The sequence below is a fragment of the Sturnus vulgaris genome, chromosome 6 (genome assembly GCF_052056855.1).
Source record: "Sturnus vulgaris isolate bStuVul1 chromosome 6, bStuVul1.hap1, whole genome shotgun sequence".
Lineage (NCBI taxonomy): Eukaryota > Metazoa > Chordata > Aves > Passeriformes > Sturnidae > Sturnus > Sturnus vulgaris.
In genome coordinates this window covers 13,564,482-13,581,323 of record NC_142248.1, presented here as the reverse complement: position 1 = coordinate 13,581,323, position 16,842 = coordinate 13,564,482, and the positions used below count along the sequence as shown (strand labels likewise).

Sequence of the window (16,842 nt, the reverse complement as noted above, 5' to 3'; positions counted from 1 at the left end):
ATTATTTTGGAGTAAACCCCCTGTTATCCCTCTTATTTTAGATCAGCTCTGCTGATGACTTTTTTTCATAGGCCGGGAGTAAACTCTAAATTCTCCTTCTCTCCCCTCCTCAAGCCTAATTAATAACTGCTTATTATAAAGACACAGAAAAGTTTGTACATCCACAGAAAGAAAATACATGAGTTCTGGATATCCTGACACCTGTGAGAACACGTATTTTTCTTGAGTGCTGCTGTCTCCCTAATCACAAGTCTAGATGGGGAGAATCATGCAACAGGGAGAATGTGGTGAGAACAGCATCTCACACCAGCAGCCCTCACAATGGGACCCCTGCAGTACCAGATGTCAACCTCTCAGGCCTGGGATTCAGGAGGAAACTGCAGGGCCCCGGGGCAGGAGCCAGCTCCCGGCTGGGCTGCAGGCAAGGGTGTGTGCACACAGCACAGGGGCTGGGCTGGTGCTTGGTGTCAGAGCCTCTCCCTCCCTGTGCACCCCTTCTGAATGCTTTCCTCATTTGAAGATCTGACACAGCAGCTGTATGTGAAGGAAGATCATACAAACCATTTGAGAATGTGCTAGCCTCATTAACCTCATTAAAGAAATTGCAAACCAGAGCCTCTCACTATCTAAATTCCTCTGATGAAGGCAAATTCAGTAATTGCACACCACAGTTCCTAATGCTGCAGTCACATCCAGTGTTGCTGTGTGTGTGAACCCGAGGCCTGTAAGCCTCTTTGGACTTCCCTTTATACGACTGGGGCTCCAGCTGCCAATAAAAAAGTTTTCATTTAATTAAAAACCAAAAAAATCCACGTTAAAGTAAAAAATCACTTCAGGTGAGTGATATAAGATAAAAATATTTAAATACTGAAAATGTTCCTCTTTTTTTTAATAGCTTGTCAATTTTACTTTTTGTTCCATGCCAGAGCTGCACTGGGATCAGTTATTTGTCCATCCATAATGTTTCTTCTTCTTCTCATGAAAATGACATCAGGATTGTTTTTTTCTGACACCATAACACCTGCAGGAGTCAAGAGTTCAAGTTGGGAACCTGTGAAAGAGTGATTGCTCTCTGGAAATCTGGATATTTTTACAGTATCAAACACCATGATATTTAAACATCAGTACTGAAGGCCAATAAGGAACATCCTCTGAAGGTATCGAGCCACGTGGATCCATATGTAAGTTTTGTTGGTCTTTGCTGTCTGGACATTCCTGGAAAGTGAATGGGGTGTGAAGGGAACATCTCTGCGGCAGAGCAGCTGCTCACCACAGCTCGCTTGCTCTAGCTATCACCATGCTGCACACTGCTGGATCGTCGCCAGCCCAAATCACAGTGTCCTAATTTCAGGGAAAGCTTCACTTAAAGTGGTTTAACTGAGATTGCTAACGTTCTGCCAAGCCAAGGACGGTAACAACCATTAGCAGAGTATCCAGAATGTGTTACCCACAGCTTGTTTTCAAAATTCTGGCCATTTGAAAACAGAGCAGTGTTCCTGCAGAACTAGGGGTGATGTTAACGTATGCTCTTTTTTCAGATGTGCCTTCCCACATCTTTAATTTGTTATGTGTGATGGATATCTAAGGGAGAATCCATTTTAATTTGACTGGCAGCAAAAGAGCTCGGGATATACTGTTCGTATGGTACCGGTAAGATTTGACTTTGTCTTAGCAACTACAGTGACCTCCCTACAGGTCTCCAGGAGGCTGGAAAGTGACGTAAATATCAAAATGGTAAGAAGTCAGTCAAAAAGCAGGGAGCTCGACGCGGGCCTGAGCCGCCCGCAGGGCCCGGCGCTTGGCTGTTGCCATGGGAACGCCGCCGTGGCGCGGGCGGGCTGCGGGGCGGCCCCTCTCGCGAGAGCGGCGGCGGGCGGAGCGCGGCGGGGCGGGCGCGGGGTGAGCTCATCCCGGGCTGCGCGGGCGGGGAGCGCCGCGCTCAGCCCAGCCCAGCGAGCGGAGCGGAGCCGAGCCGCCGGCAGCCGCCGCAGCAACTTTGTTGGGTGAGTTGCGAGCGGGAGCGTCGAGCCGGGGCGGGCTGCGCGCCGCGCCCCCTCCTTCCTGCCGCGGAGCCTGCCGTGGGGAGCCGCCGTGCCGCTGGCCGAAGGGGTGTGCGGGTGGGTGTGCGTGCGGGGGAAGGGTAGCGGCCCCCAGCCCGACTGGGGTTAACGGGGACGAGGGCAGCGGGGTCCGGGTGCAAGTGGCCTTCTGAGCTGCCTCCCGCCGCAGCGCCCAGAACCGGGCGGGGGGCGCCTGCTCTGAGCGCCCCGGGGGCGGCGGTAGCCAGCCGTACCGGCGGGTCGGGCGCGGGTCCTACTGCAGCGAGCCGTGCCGGGTGCTAGGTTCCGGATTTGTGTCTTTTTTTCTCCGCAGGAAAGGCAGCCCCGAGCGGGAGCAGCGCGGCCGGAGGCGGCGGTGAGCGGCGACGGCCCGGCCCGCTGCGCTCCGCGGCGGCGGCTCCCGCGCTGCCCGCCCGCGCGGAGGCGGCCGCGCCGAGGGCGCCCTGCGGCGGGGGACGCGCTCCCCCGCGGCCCGGAGCGGCACACGCCGCTCGCCTCCCCGGCTCGCTAGATAACTTGTCTCTTGTTCGCCGCTGTAAGTTGCACTTAAGCCTCTTTTTTTTTTTTTTTTTTTTCCCTTTTTTTTTTTTTTTTTTTCTTCCCCCACTTTTTTACTTTTTATAGCCAGCGAGGGTGTAATGGGACTGGTTTTGTTCCGAGCCGGTGCTGAGACCGCAGTAATGATAACAATTAAGTGATTTCGGGGCAGTGCCGGTGGGGATGTTCTGAATGCTCTGCTCAGGAGGAGGCGGAGTGGAGGAACAAAATGTTTGCGGATGGTTGATTCCTTCACTGGGAGCCTGGAAAAGTGGGAAAACAGGGACTGCCTTAAAGTGAATCTTAAGGGGAAGGAGGAGGCGGAGAAGCAAGGAAAGGTAGATGAGAAAGCGATTATCTTCCTAAGCCGAGTTTGTTTGCTCTTCCCCTGTTTTATATTGCATGAAGTCCTGATGTTAACGTTCTCGTGCTGTATTTAAAGATAACTGTATTATTTGTACTGGATAGCTGTGATGCAGCTTCAGTTCATGTAATGAGGAATGCACTCATTCATGTCTGGTAAAGCAGCGACACAAAATGGGAATTGCTCAACTTAATGAAGATCTCCTTGTATAACCTTGGCCACAACATCTGTATGTTTTAGATTGAGGAGGCGCGTTTCAACCCTTAAAATAAAACAGAGGCTTTTATTTTTTTGTATAATACTACTTACCAAATCGTGTTTAAAGATTTTTGCCTGCAAAATCGCTTTAAAAAATTTGAGTGATGCTGCTTTAATGAACCCGTTACTGCATGCTGAATGAAGTGCATCTGTGAGCACGGAGCCCCAGTTGATAATACAATGCAAATTCGTCTTCAGAGTAAAGGTGTCGGATTTCATTATGTTCCAGATCTGTATGGATGAACCACGATTGGTGTTTTTTTTAGAAAGCAGCCCTTTCATGATGAGATTTTGATTGATCGTTTTTATTTCTTTTTCTAACTATGGGAATTAAGCACTTGTTTCCCTTAAATTAAAGCATAAACCAGTTTTGTAAAAGGGAAAAGAGGTTTTGCTGCAAGTACTAACTGGGTAACAAGTATCTGTGCTCTCTCAGGTGGAGGGTTTGGTTGTTACTTACTTGGAATGTATTGCTGGGCTAGATTCCATTCCCCTTCAGCTGAAGTGGTGGGAGAGACACGTGAAAGTATTAAGGTAGAAGTTTGTGGCAATTGTAATCGTAGAGATCTCTGAGTTGTGTTTCAGTGTCAAGGCTCTTATGCCTTAGGCCATCAGATGCCATACCAGTTATTAATGTAGAAACAGTGTGGGAACTTCTCAGTAATTTTTTCTTGGTTTCCAAAAAACAATCCCATAGTCTTATTTAGGTAAAGCAAAAAAAAGAGAAATTTCTTTATTGAATGTTTTCCGTGTGTGCTATGTCTCATTTTGGTGATAGGAAGCTAGGGACAGAAGATTTTTTCACCATTTTAAGTGTTTATTTACGGTCAGTTGATTAAAGGATGTGCACTTAGTTGCTCAACATTGCATTAAGAAGGTATTACTGATGCTAATAAAATGCTTAGTTTCATCATTGCTGTTTGGGATAGGCATACTTAGCTTTCAGTTGTGGTTCATAAAACCTCTTAGATCATGAAGTCAGAAACAAAATGGAATGTCAGCTCTGACTATTGTAGGGCTGCAAAAATTTGCTTGATGAAAAAGGCTAGCAGGTGTAGAGGCAGGTACTGACACACACCTGTGAAAGGGTGGAGCTGCAGCCCGGAGTGAGGACTTAATATGGGGACATGCAGTTCATGATCCATTTTTTCTATAATGAAAGGTATTATTGTAATTCAGTTGTGCATCATTGGTTCTAGGCTTGAAGAGCTTTTTTTTCTCCCTCTCATACTTATCTGAAATGCTATTTTAAAGTTTGGGATTACCTTTTGGATAGCTGTTGTTTTAAAACTATGTCCAAATGTGGCCTCTTCCCCTCTTTTGGAGCTTTTCAAGCAGTTTTTTTTTTTTTCTCATGATAAGCATTCTGCTGGCACTTTGGGAGCATTTTGTTCTTGTGTAGCTCTTACTGTTTTCTCAATTTTCTAAATCTGTCTCAAATATATATCCTTTAAAATGTCTATTTCACAGCTATTAGTTTTGCTGCTATGGAGGCATTTTTTATTTCTAAGGTAGAAAAACAGAACTTTAAAACATAAACTATTTCAACTGGTTATTTTGAACTTCAGTAAGGTCATGAGGATAATTTTAGAAATACATTGGGAAAATGTGAGTTAGTCTAGTAAGAGAATGAGTTGAGGCCCAGTTGAATTTCTTTTTTATTCCTCTGTTTTGTCCTATAGCATGTCTGTTGTAGAGAAGAAAAAGGGACAGTTTTCTCCATATCAGTAGTTTAATCCCTTCAGCAAGGGGGTTGCTGCAAGCTATTGAGCTCTTACTGCTACTGGTTAGAAATCCAGGATGCCCTACTGGGTTAAAGAAGCAGAACTGCTGCCTTTATCAAAATTTCAGTCACACAGGTTAGTTTCCCTAATGCTGACGTTTTCAGAGGTTGAAATTTATTCTCATTGACCCTAAGTGTTGGCTGTATGGCAAACAGTTTTGATCTGTTGTTTCTTTGGCTTTCTTGGCTTCAGGCAGATTGGTTTTATTTCTCCCCAGCTCTTTAAATATTTAAAAATTCAATAAGACATGATTGAATTATCTTAATTTTTTACATATTTGCTCTGTTTGCTTCATTATTTATATTTTCGATTTTTATTTTATTCATTTATTCTGAAAGCCATTTGTTGAACTTGTATTCCTGTCATAACTCATTAACAACAATAGTAAGTGCAGTTATTTCTTTTATCAGTGTAAATACATAATTTTAAGAACTGTTAGGTAAGGGGTTTGTTGATTTCTCTTGTGAAATTAATCATGTTCAATATCTTTCTGTGAGTGAAAAAAGTGACATTATTCTGTATTTTATGTTTCCAGGGAGATTTGACTTCAGTGACTTGATTTCAAGTGTATTGCTCTAAATTGCAGCTTTTAAATAGTCTTAAGTTTTATATTTCACAGGACTTCAGTGTAATATTTGAATGAGGACCCTCAAGCTGGAGGTTTATAAAGTGGGATTTGATGGCTCTGTGAGACTTGAGATATTTTCTCATGAAAGGCAATCAATGTTTTTTGGGGGTGCAGCCTTACCAGCAATGATGAACCTAAGGCTCGATTGCAGACCTACAGCTTATGGTCATTGGTGAGGCTGAATGACTAGAATTTTTGATTTTTCATTCTTACACAGCTGGCAGCACAAGACTAACACAGTCTGTAGCAGTTTTGCACTCTGAACTTTGGGAAACCCATTAGGAGTTGCAGAGACTAGAACAGTTTGATTTCTTTAACTGTGTTTTTGAATATAAATCAGCAGATAAAATGGTTTTAGATGTCTTTTTTTGCATATGTAAAGCTAAATTATGTCATTGTCTCAGTCTCTTTAATATTGAATTCTGTGGCACAGTTTACTGGGTGAGGTATTTGATCTAGTCTGCCACATGTCTTTTATATTAAGCATTAAGTGAGCTAAGCATTTACATGCCTTTGTTTTCTTTATGGAAACCTGTTTTAAAGAGCACTTCTTTTGAATGCAGAGACAGGACACTTTTCATAATCTTGATAGCTGTTGAATTGTATAATTGCTAACCAAGTATTCGTCCTGGTTCTTTCGAGGGTCTGAGTCAGTAAGTGGAGTGGAGTCCTGCAAAGCTGTGTCTCTGAACTACTTCAGCTCGTGCTGGATGCTGCAGTGCAGTAGTCATAGCTCTTGTTCCCTGCATAGTGGATGGATGTCTCTTTTCAAGAGAAATCCAGTTCCTGAAAAATGCATGGCTGTGTAGGACAACTTTTCTAAAAGTGTATTGTAGAGAAGGAAGAGTTGTTACTTGGACAAGTGGTTCATGCCTAGGCCTGAGAGGCACTTTGAATTTTTTTGTTGATGTTTTAATACTCTTACTTTTGGTCTTAGGCTCTGTAGAATGGGAAGAATGCTTTCTTCAGGTAGATTGTAGAGATTAGTGGAATGATTTTTAAAGACCAAGTTTTATAAGTTTTTAAAACTTAGAGAAGCTTGTATCATATAGCTGGTTTAAAGTTGGATTGTTCTTCTTTAATCCACGTGGTTTTGCCTTCAGTGCTAAAATAGCTTTAGGAGGTGTTTAAATTTTGTGTTGTTTATTTACCTTTTGAGGTAACATGATTTCTACCTCAGAATACTCACATAAACCTCAGAGAGACTGGTTCTGACTTTATTACTGCAGCTGTGAGATGTGTTGACTTTGAACTTGTGCTTTGACACGGACTTTCAATTTAGTGAAAGCTTCTTCAGTTAACCCTAAAATATATCCTATTTTTCCTGACTTGTGAAGTTATAGTGGGCTAAAAACCTAAACTATCCAAAATCATCAGGAAACAAATTCTTTTTCCAGGCTGCTAGGAGGTATGGGTCAGAAGTTGAGCATGACTTGGACAAAAGTTGCCTGTGAGACTTAGTTATGTTTAATGTACTTGGCTGGATTATTTTATGGATTTTAAGGTTTACTTTTCTGGGTGGGGAAATTGCCAAGCATCTTCCTTTACTCTGTAGCCTGCCTTGCTGGCTTCTCTGTGCAGTGGCTGGTGAGGTTCCAGGAGGTGCCAAGGGCTGCTTTTGTAGCATGTTCTGCTCTCTGAGTTTCTCCAGTCATGATGCATTTTACAGCACCATCAGCTAAATCAATTGTCTTTTGACTTTTGAATAAATAATGACAGGCTTATTGTATGCTGATGTGATGTGAACTAGGATTAATACAGAACTTTTTTTAAGAGTGGCAGATAATATCTGTACAGCTATTGCTGTGGTGGCAGAACTTTCTGTATGCCAGTTGTTCACATCAGCAGCTTTGATCCATCTCTTGGGTATTCTTGTTGGTGGTCATACAGAGAGTTCCCTCTAAAGACTTACAGACACTTTTAATACATGCATTCTGTATTTGACCAAAGGTTACTGTGGTGGTTTAACCCCAGCCAGCAACTAAGCACCACAGCTTAGCCCCAAGAACATTTTTACATTGTTCTTGGAACTTTTTCAAATGATTGCAATTTTATTTTTGTTTTGTATTTATTATGAGGTACTGATCTTACTTGCTCACTCAGAATTAATTCACACGGTCACTGGAAGTATTTGGTGCAGATCTATGATGATTGCTGTTTGTGGGAGGGGTTATTTCCTGGTTTTTATCTTTCTTTTTTTTTTTCTTTTTGTTTCAGAGAGCACTTTAATTTGATTTCAAAATTGCTGTTTATATGCATGGTTTTGTCAATTGTTCTTACTATAGCAAATAATTTGGCAGAGTAGGCATGGGTCTCTGGCAGAAGGTAGGGGCATCAAGTCTCCCAGATGAAAACATTTTGTATTTGAGTAGTTTTACTTCAGAGATAATTTAGTCTTGTCACCTAAATTGGATGTTCCCACCACAGATGTGGTTTGTTGGCTTGGACCTCTGTGACCATTAAGGGCTGGGTCACATTTGGTGAACTTTTGGGCAGCGATTTTTAGCTTAGTTTCCTCTAGGAGAATTCCAGTTTATGCACACCAGAAAATGTATAGAAATTTAAATAAATCATTGTGAGAGTGACAAAGCATTTAACAGACCACCCCAGAGTGACTGGTGAATGTCCATCACTGGAGACTTTTAAAGCTTGGTGGGACAAAGCCGTGAGTCCCTGGGAGCAATGTGCAGCCAGCGCTGCTGCAGTGGAGGTTGGAGTCCGGGCTTGAACCTCCGTGGTCTCTGCAGGCATAGCTGGGGATAGCTGGAGGGCTCCTCCAAGGCCACTGCTCTTGGAAGTGCTACTGTAGGTACAGCTTAAACAACTTCAAAAAGGGAAAAACCATCCTTATAGCAAGTTTTGTTTGTTTTTGTTTTTTTTTTTCTCCTTCATCAATGTAAACACTTTTCCTTTGTGTCCAGCGCATTTCGTGTCTCTTGCGGGGGCAGCAGCACCCCCGCTGGTGGCTCTCGGGTTGCAGACCTGTGACAGGAAAGCCCCTTTGCTTTATCCGGGCACGCAAGGGGGGCAGTGGGCTGTGTTTGTACTCAGCGTTATTTATTTTCTCTCTAGAGACTCGTGTAAGCAGAAACATACACATCTTGAACATTTGCCTTTTGGCAGGGCCAAATTTGCTGAAGAAACTGTGGCAAAGATCAGACTTAATTTTTTTCTTTTTTGCGTTTCTGAAGTGCAACATAACTTTGTCTGCATGTTTAAAAATTAGAGAAGACAATGGGTGATGAAACTCAGACTGCAGGCTTAAATGTGTTAGTGCTGCATAAAAGTCATTACAGTTCTTACCTCTGAATTGTTTAAAGATCTCTTTTTGTTTTTTGTGGACAAGACTTCTCTCCCCGCTTTCTGAATTACCAATCTCTTTTTTTTTTTTTTTTATTTTTAAAAGCTAAAATATCTGATACTATTTTTGGAATATTTTTGGATGTGTCAAATAGACAATATTAGACCTCAACGGATAAATCCTAGAGGGCCTTTGCTCCTTCTCCTGGATGCAGTTGAGATTTCTAGGAGTATTTTTCTTTTCAAATTGTAAGGGCTGAAATAGGATTTAATTTTTTCAGTCCATGCTGAAAACTGCATAATTGTGCAGAAGAAAGTTATAGTTTAGCGCTTTCATGCCTTGAAAATAAATATATCTTCATGAATGGTGTGATACTGGCACTGATTATCTACTTTCCAAATGTATTTAACAGCTTGTTGTATGAATCAGAATAAAATAGTTCAATAGACTGCACTGTGTTGATCATACAGCAGCTGGAGGAAAGAGTGAACCATGATGCTTTCCCATAGCTTTTGCTGAAGAAAACATTTAGAAGTGAGGACAAAAGGAGATACTTCTGTAAAAGCTGTTAACATAGTTTATCCTTTTCTTGGATTTTTTTTTCCCTTGTCTCTTTCCCTTCTTTTGCAGTCTTTGAAGAGGGAAGTATTGACAGAAAGTCAGTTCTAGTTTTAACCTCCCTCCTCCTCCCTGACTTTGCATTGTCTAGCAGGGTAGTCATTGACTTGTACTTGACATAGCTCTGGAAATTCCCAAATCTAGTACTGTTTAATTGCATTGCCATACAGAGGTGGTAGAATAATCTTTGCTGTTAATATAAACAAAAGGAAAACACTATTATTGTCTTAAAACATACCATCCATTTTGAATTGAAAGACTTTTTAAAAAAATTAAGGTCTGTTTGTTTTTAGGGCTTGCCTGTACATGAGTGTTTGTGGTCATCTGGAGAGCTACCTGCCACAGACACTTCACTTGGCTATTTGAACTGTGGGATATGCACTGTGGAATAATTTGAGAACCTTAAGTTAATTCTTGCATTATTATACAATTGTCTCCCTATCTAGATAAAGCCAGAACTTCACAGGGCTTTTTATCATGTCCTGAAATCATCAGGACTTTTTAAAATCCTGTACTAGTGTACTTTTATTTTCAGTTGGAAGTTTTAAGGTTAATTAATATGCTACATAACATTTGAGAACAGGGACAGATTATTCTGTCTCCAAACAACAGTTTTGGGTGTGAACATGCAATAATGTACTGTGTATTCTAGATTTAATCACATGTGTATGTAGTGTTGATGCAGTAAAGACTTTCAAATTTGTTGGTAATTTAAAGCACATCTCCTGTAAAAGGAAGGTGTGATAATAAGCAGTTATTAAATGTTGCGAAGGCTGCTCATCATTGTTATTTTAACAGAAGTTAGTAATTATCTACTGATTGTTGACATCATTAAATGTATTTTTTTAGTATATAAGTTGGTACTTTACATACCTGAGCAACTGAATTGAGATTTTCCATTCTTGCATTGTTGAAGTATCTTTTTGTTTGTGCGTGTTGGTATTTTGAGGCAAGTCATTACATCTTAACAACTTTCTGCCTGCCTAGGGCTAGTGGGCACATATTGTGAATGTGCTTTTTAACTGAGACATAGAATGATTCTGTCCTGAAAATAGGGGCAGGGGGAAGCAGTCATTTTAATTCATTGAATTGCAGTTGTGTGGAGCTGGCTACCTGAAAAATAATTATAGACAAGGTAAACATTGCCTCTTGTAGAAGCACAGAGGTGCCCAGAGATAAAAAAATGTCTGAAGGACTGGGTGAGGGAAGAGTGCTTAACTGTTCCTTGTTTCTTGTAAACCTGCACTTGGCTTAAAAAAACTCACAAAGCAACTACTAGTAGTCGTTAAATATTCCAAGTGTGGTACAGTCTAACTTAAGGTGACAGATGTCTTCATGTTCTCAAAGCAGGGCCTTAAGTGACTTACGGCTAAAGAGACAGATCTCACAAACTATTAAGGGGCAGTTGAAGGAATTCTTAGATAAAATCCTCATTTAATCTTTCAGCTATGAGTAATAGGAAGAAGTCATTAGAATTAACAAGGGCCAAACTTGAAGTAATTGGTAAAACGTAGAACTGGTGGACAGATTTCAAATCAAGTGATGCTCTGCTCACTCACTTGTTTGGAACATATTGGAAGGTAGTGTTGTAAATCTCAGGGGTGCTGGGGAGGATAAAAGCAATCCAGAGTTAGTATGGCTAATGCTTTTTGGTAGAGAACAGTACTGATGAAAGCAATTTTTTGACTTGAGTTTAAATAGTGTAGCTAAAAATATATGAACAAGTGAATCATATAGTCTGTTTCTGCCTCTTTCTTCTTCACTCTCTTTTTACTAAGTGTTACAGTTTATAAAAGAAGGGTCCAGAGATGTCTCATTTTTTAGCTTTAACAGTGAGAGAAGAGTTGAAGATGAGTTTGAAGGGAGGTGGGAGAAGAATCAGCACGACTCGATAAAAATGAAGTTTAATGCTTAAAGTTGTGACTATTTTCTTAGTTTGGATCTTGCTTTCCTCTAAAATGTTTAGCTTTTTTTTTCCCAGGTGCTGTCAGAAAATAGACCTAAATTACTGCTTTTTTGAAACTTATCTGCAAATTAGAACTTCTTGTAACAGAGGACATGAGGATTGTATAAACATTGTACCTGCTTGTGTGTTTTTTCATGTTCACATTTTTACATGGGGAAAGAAGAGGATTTGTGAAACGGTGCTGTCTATTGCAGTGGCATTTTACAGGTTGCAATAAAAACTCTGCAGCAGTATGTGGGTTTTATGTGCTTGCAAGTAAAGTAATTTATTATTCGTGTTTAACAGTACTTTTGGAAATGAAGTAATGGTATATGTAGTATAATGCAAAATACCCCTTAAAAGTGGTTGGTTTCTGCATTACAGTATTTTCCTGTTGCTGATGGAGGAGGTACAAAAACCTCTTTGTGTCAGATGTTCAAAGCTGTTTTACCAGGTAGAAAAATTCTTTCTGAAGGTGGTGGTGGTTTTTTTGTTTTGAATCTAGTATTAGTGCTGAGTGACTGTTCTATTGGTTTAAAAATGTTAATAGCAGTAGCTATCTTGTTTGCTGTAACCTCTCTTTGTTATCACCTTAGTACTTAGCTTAGATGCCAAAAGCTCTTGAAATACATTGCAGCTTCAAAGCAGGTTAGGTGCTGCTCTCTGGGTTGCAAGTCAGTGTGTTTTATTTATTATTTAGTGCTCAAAATCTTGAACCAAAGACTCAGGTTACTATTGAAGTGCCACTGCTATTCACTTTATAATGATATTAATTAGTGTTGAATGTCATTAAGATGAACATGTGCAGTGTTAATGAAACTACTTCTGAAATTGAGCTGTTGTCATTATCTCACTGAATGGTTGTACCAGGAAGTTGCCTGACTCTGCCCCACAAGAAAGATACTTGAGAAGGGCTTATAGCATATAGCTGTCCCTTGGGAATGGATCATCCGGTCTCGGTCACCTCTTCTGAGACACTGGACAGTCAGAGACTTGGCTGCAAGGGGAAGGAAGGACTGGTTCAATAGCAGTGTACAGCTGTGAGCAGACTCTCTTCTCAGGGCCTTTGCTTGTCTTGTGAATGCAAATGATTGTCCAGTCTCGTGATTGCATGTGAGGAACAAGCTGTTGATTCTGGTAAGGTTAATATCATCTGATCTGCTCCTTTTTTGCATTTGGAAAGAAGGGATTTTTGTGGGGAAGGTTTTGTAGATGGCTTCTACTAGTGGCAGAAGCAATTATTTTTGGGAAGAAGTTTGATTTCCTTATACCTCACTCCTCCTCCTTACTTAGTTTCAGACTATTCTGCCTGTTTTGATTTAAAATAAAAGGAAAATGAATTAAGCAGGATAATTACAATATTGACAATAGACAAGTATTTTGTATTTGTGTCTGTGTTTTCATGGACTGGAAAGGGCCAAAGCCCTAATCGGACATCTTAGGCAGAATACAGCATCATCTAGATAACTAATGTGCTGCAGCATAGTTGCGTGATCGTGGTGCTGCTCTGCATTGTGTGCACTCTATGGGTACTAATTAGATTGTATTTTGATGTGACATTACTGTAATGTCAGTGCCTTGTGTTCATTCATTAGCTTACCTCATTGACTTTGTGAAGTAAGGAAATGCAGGTGCCCTTGAGCAAGGTGTCTTCACACACACATGAGAAATCTCTAGTAGTCTTCAGAGCAGAAGCTGCCTTGGGCTTTAGATTTCAACCTACTATGGACAAATTTATTTATAACTAGTTGTAAAGCTGTGCTGGAGACACTTGAGCCAGCTCAGAGAAAGGCAGGTACTACATCTGCACTTGTCTGCAGTCTGCATTTTGTTCCCAAGAGTGGCTTTGCTCAGCTCAAACTCCTGCTGTTTGCTGGGAGCAGTCCCTGGCCTCATGGGTTCTCATGTACATCAATGGCCCCTTGGTAAGCTTGAACCAAACCATGACAATTATGGATTAATGCTCAGACCTTTGCCCTGGACTTATTTTATTTATTATTATAGCTTTAGCTTTCAGTGCCTACATGGCACAATATAACACTCTGCTGAGTTTGTAGTTGCATGTATAGAGCATTTAATAGCAGTAGCATAACACTGCATGTGAACTAACAGCCTTCCCCTTCTAGCCTAGGGACGGTGTTGGGCTAATGTGGTTGTTGCCTTTCTGTTTCTGGCATTAGTCCAAAGGTCAGAAGATCAGTGGTACCAGCATAGTACCTGGCATGCTGCAAATTAGAATAATAGTGGAATAGATTGCCTGGATTTTAATTGACTGCTAGGGAACTGTTGTAAGTAAGCTCTTGTGCATCTTGACCTGTAGCAATAGAGAATGAGAAGGTCTACAAAACTGCAAAAGGAATCAAACAGAATGCGTGCAAATGCATAGAAATTGTCAAATCTAAGGCCATTAAAATGTATTTTAAACTGTTCCTTTAAATCTGGATTAGTATCTGGTGTAGGCTTTCAAGACACCTTCAGAAAGAATTGTATTCAAAAGTTACATGTGAAGTACTGCCTGGCTGTATTTCAGAGTGTCTTTGCTGACACTGCACCCTGTGAGAGTCAACCAGTATGCCTCACGTTGTCACCTGCGGTTTTTCCATTTTAGTTTTTGTCTAGTTCTAGAAAATGCAAGGATCGTTTTCTTCAGCTGAGCACTAGCTCAGGTGTCTGTGCTGCGTGGCAGTCACTGCTGAGATTGCAATTGCTGTATTCTGCATTTCCTGTAACAGCTTTGAGGTAAGGTTACCCTCAAAGGTTTTGGTTTACTATGGAAACCAGCTGGGATGGTTATGCTCTGTATGTTCGTTCCAGTTTGCTTTCTTCCTTAACGCTTCTTTCTTCTCCCTAACTTCCTAAATATTTTTAATTTTCTGGATTTTCGTTTAGCACCTTGTGTATCTAAAAGTGTCCAACAGGTCTTGCAAAAGCAGATTAATGAGTAGGTGAGATTGAGAGCTGTAGAACACACAAGGATGTTCTAAGCTGCCAGAGAAGTTGTGTGATGAATGCAATTTCATGGGAGGAACTTCAGCAGGAGTGTATGTGTTTTTATATATGAAATCTGAGATTTGAAGGTACCAAGACCTTGTTAGTTCATGTAATTACTTGTTCTGTATAGATTTCTGTCAAGTCTTCCTTCCGGAAAACGTGCAGAAGATAAAGTGTGGTGGGAGCCTGTAGTGGTATCTGTGGTATCTGATTGCTCAATAGTTTCTGTAGCTAAATGTCTTATGAGATGTCTGTCTTTCTTTCCCTCCGGTATGGTTAGTGCTACTGCTGTGTGAGCAGCTTTTGTGGGTTTTTTTGGTAGAGGAAATCACTTTGGATCAGAGTAATGCCTTTTTCCCCCTGGAGTATCTTCAAATACCACCCCCCCCTCCAGTGTTACTGTTGCAAGTTGAAATACTGGTTACCAAAAGCTTTGTCATAGTACCTTTCTTCAAGAAGAATCTTTTCATTGTGCTACAGAGATGTATGAGTGTTGTAAGGCTCACCCTGCAAAATTCTGTGAAAGAAAGGAAGACAAACACAAATGGGATCCTGCCCTTCCATTATCCTCCCAATTCAGTCTTACTAGACACTTCTGACTTCCTTCTGACTGCCTGTGATTGCTGGCAAGTGCCTTGTAAGACTTAATTGAAAAGAGGTGGTGTGATGAGTTTGAAAGATGGTTTTATTCTTGCTTTTGCTTGTCTGACCAAAACTTAAGCATTGTTTTCCTTCAATTTTTTTTTCTTTTCTATTTGAGAAGTTAAGCATGTTCATTCTGTACCTAGACAGGGGATGCAGGGGCTAATTGTTTTGAGTCTCACTGGACTAGTGGTATGAGACAGGATCCAAACAGGACATCCTGATTTACATAGATTGAATATTATGCACTTGTAATGTTTTTGATTGTTGGACAGTAAGGCTGCAGGTGAAGCAGAATTTGTAATGACTTATTTTTCGACTTGAGATTGATTAGAAGATAGGTTGCAATGTGAGATTTCTCCTGTTGTAACGGTACAAAACTGAGTGTTTATATCCACCTCAGAAGGGGAGATCTTTGAATAAGTTGCATATTGACTTTGGTTGTCTGGAGCAATGGCCCAGTAACAGGGCCAGACTCTTCTTTCTGCCTCTTGTATCTCAGCAGCTGCTGTACTGTGTGCTCAGTGAGCTTTTGCTTCCATTCCATTGCTCCTGAGATTAGAGCTCTCTGATCCTTCTCTCCTTCTAGAGTTGAGGAGAATACTCGTTTCTTCATTTGCACAGATTATTTGCATGGCCTAATACTAGATGATGGTGATTCAATGATCTTCTGGGGTAACTTCTTTTTGGGGCTGCCATAAAGGTTTTGCAGTTTGGGTGACACTGTCAGCCTGACCCTTTCTCAGGCATTCAGCATAAATCAACATTGGGTTGAAGAAGTGCTGCAACACAAAATGCATTTAGATTCCTTTTTAGTAAAAAGAGGAAAGAGCAATAGCACACAAAGCCATGTAAGTTGGTGTGAAGAATATGTAATAATATATATCCAAACTTAAGGTTACAATGTTAGAACACTGGTTCAGTGATGCCACAAGCAGGACTTTAAGACTCCCAGTACTGGGTCAAAAGTACAGTGGTCATACATAAAGTATCAATCTCTTAAATTATTCTGTTGGCTTAAATAAAATCAAAATATTTAAATAAAATAAAAAATTACTTACTTGCATTACACAGTCATTATTTAGGCCACTGTTATTTTATACTGAATTAGATCTAATGCACTTCTGTACCACTGATACTGGTTTGGTATCCTCTTCTGCCACACTTGATAAAGTTTGAGCATGTCTGAATCTCATTTAGATCAAATTTATCATGTTTGGTGATGTAATAGTGCAGAGATTTGCTATAAATGCTTGTGAAACCAGTATTTCGTCTCCTGTAACTTCTTGACAACTTTGTGTCTACAAATATTTGAGAAAGTGTACTTTTCAACTTTTTTTGTACCTAACAAATAACTGGTTTTATTCAATGCTTGAATGGTTATAGAAGGGTTGGTCTTTGCATGCATTGTGCAACCACTGTTGTCTGAAGTTATGAATGGATGCTTTCAGATATGGTAAACTGATCTTCATTGTATTTATCTTTTTGTTCGTCATCCATTCTTAGTGTTATGCCAAACCCAAAGCCCATTTCTAATTTTGTAAAAGAGAAAAAATAATTCAGTCTTAGTGAAGCAGATTCTTTCTTGAATTCTCTTTAATCTTTTTGATGGATATGAAACCACAAATCTTTTCATCTGAAGAATGCTAAAGAAAAGAAGGGACCATTAGAAGGAAAGGTTTTAATGGGATCATAAATGTTCTGTTTGGATGTG

The 16,842-nt window shown here is 40.6% G+C and overlaps 1 protein-coding gene across 3 annotated transcripts in view; it reads left to right on the top strand.

Moving 5' to 3' along the window:
- Positions 1 to 2,541: 2,541 nt before the first annotated feature.
- SIPA1L1 (signal induced proliferation associated 1 like 1) overlaps positions 2,542 to 16,842 on the top strand; it is a 197,110-nt gene continuing 182,809 nt past the window's right edge. Inside the window, exon 1 of one of the 3 annotated variants that reach the window (XM_014869373.2) lies at positions 2,542 to 2,595. The gene's annotated coding sequence lies outside the window, so the exon portion shown is untranslated. The remainder of the gene's footprint in view (positions 2,596 to 16,842) is intronic. The other 2 variants (XM_014869376.2, XM_014869370.2) reach the window with 2 other exon arrangements.